The sequence below is a fragment of the Seriola lalandi genome, unplaced genomic scaffold (assembly GCF_002814215.2).
Source record: "Seriola lalandi dorsalis isolate HSWRI2012SDOR001 ecotype SW California unplaced genomic scaffold, Sedor1 jcf7180002054682, whole genome shotgun sequence".
NCBI classification, from domain to species: Eukaryota; Metazoa; Chordata; class Actinopteri; order Carangiformes; family Carangidae; genus Seriola; species Seriola lalandi.
In genome coordinates, this window is record NW_019525235.1 from 1,191,471 (window position 1) to 1,193,040 (window position 1,570).

At 43.0% G+C, this 1,570-nt stretch overlaps 1 protein-coding gene and 2 non-coding genes across 3 annotated transcripts in view; all 3 read left to right on the plus strand.

Moving 5' to 3' along the window:
• rpl4 (ribosomal protein L4) overlaps window positions 1–1,570 on the plus strand; it is a gene marked incomplete at its 3' end in the record, with an annotated part of 4,512 nt that overhangs the window by 2,580 nt on the left and 362 nt on the right. The gene's annotated exons all lie outside the window — the stretch shown is intronic.
• On the plus strand, window positions 953–1,051 carry LOC111667074 (small nucleolar RNA SNORD16). Its single transcript, XR_002761621.1, has one exon. It is a non-coding gene; the product is annotated as a small nucleolar RNA SNORD16 (small nucleolar RNA).
• LOC111667077 (small nucleolar RNA SNORD16) lies at window positions 1,349–1,448 on the plus strand. The gene has a single exon (XR_002761625.1). It is a non-coding gene; the product is annotated as a small nucleolar RNA SNORD16 (small nucleolar RNA).

Sequence of the window (1,570 nt, forward strand, 5' to 3'; positions counted from 1 at the left end):
GTGGCATAAAGTCTAAGATCTGGACATTCCACTTGTGACATGCTAGTAAATATTTCAAACATTTCTTATACATACCATTTATTCACAAAGTCTTGAAATTCAGAGCTAAATATTCCAGGTAGCTTTGGTGGAGGCTGAAAATTGGATGAATGGAAGGTCAAATACGGTATGCTCAAATTGCAGGCAAAAGCATTAGCACAATGTAAACCAGTATACAGACCTGCACGTCAGAATGTGGTAATATAGCAAGTACGCTCACCTCATTTACTATATAATCGAGCAGCTCAAATATAGCCATTGGAGGTCTGCTGTCAGGTCCGTATGCTGTTGGGGGAAACAAAAATTATTTGATGCATTTTCTGCACTAAATATCACTCAAGGTCACAAGCAGTTGTCCCTTCATGACAATGCTGTACTCAAGTTACCGTGGCAAACAATTTCAAGTTTATTTGGAATCATTGAGGCTGCTATTTATATATACGAAAAAAAAAAGTAAGGATGAACCAGTGTCATCTCAGACTTACAGCTGCCTGGTCGCCCAGGAGGCCGTGGCTTTGGGGAGGACTTGCTGGACACCGCTTCAAGTTAAGTAACGCATTATAGGACCATTGCATCTTATAGGATATACACACCAAATCCACCAGTATGTATTTGTCTGAGTGCTTTTCTTCATTTCCCATCACAGGCCTGTGCCCGACACCTGATCTCGGTTTATTCTGAGAAAGGAGAATCCTCAGGCAAAAATGTTGTAATGCCTGCTGTGTTTAAGGCTCCAATTCGCCCTGATGTTGTGAATTTTGTGCACACCAACATGCGCAAGAAGTGCCGCCAGCCTTACGCAGTTAGTGAACTGGCAGGTAAGTACATATGTCTTAAGGTGGCACGTTACTAAGCCCTCAGTATACTCTTACAATTTTACTTTACTTCCCATGACAAATTAAACTTTTAGATTTGCTGTGATGGTGTAATTTGCGTCTTACTCTGTGACCAGTGACAGAATGCCTGCTGTCATATGCTGGCACAGTTGGCTGACGAACATTGAGTCTGAGCAGATTCGGTCCTTCACTAGTTAGTGCCTCTGCAGTTATCAAACCACCTTGACTCTGATCTAGATGTGTCGTGGAGGTCGCATGTTTGCCCCCACTAAAACCTGGCGCCGCTGGCACCGCAGGATCAACACAACCCAGAAGCGCTATGCCATCTGTTCTGCCCTTGCTGCTTCTGCCATTCCTGCACTTGTCTTGTCCAAAGGTAAGATCCAACACACCATATTTGTAGAGGGCCACAACAGGTGTAGTTAGAAGAGCCATCAAAAAATTCTTGCAGTTAATTTAAAGTATGCTTTTCTTGCTATGATGGTGTAATTTGCGTCTGAGCCGGTGAACAGTGACAGTTGCCTGCTGTCTCTAAGCTGTCACAGGATATTGATGTGTGTTAAATTCTGAGCAAGTGCTGGTAACATTTAAGCCTAAAATCATGACAAGTTTGTTTGTGGATATCTTCAGTTGATTATGATTGATCTGTCAGGACACCGCATTGAGGAAATTCCTGAGGTCCCACTGGTGGTTGA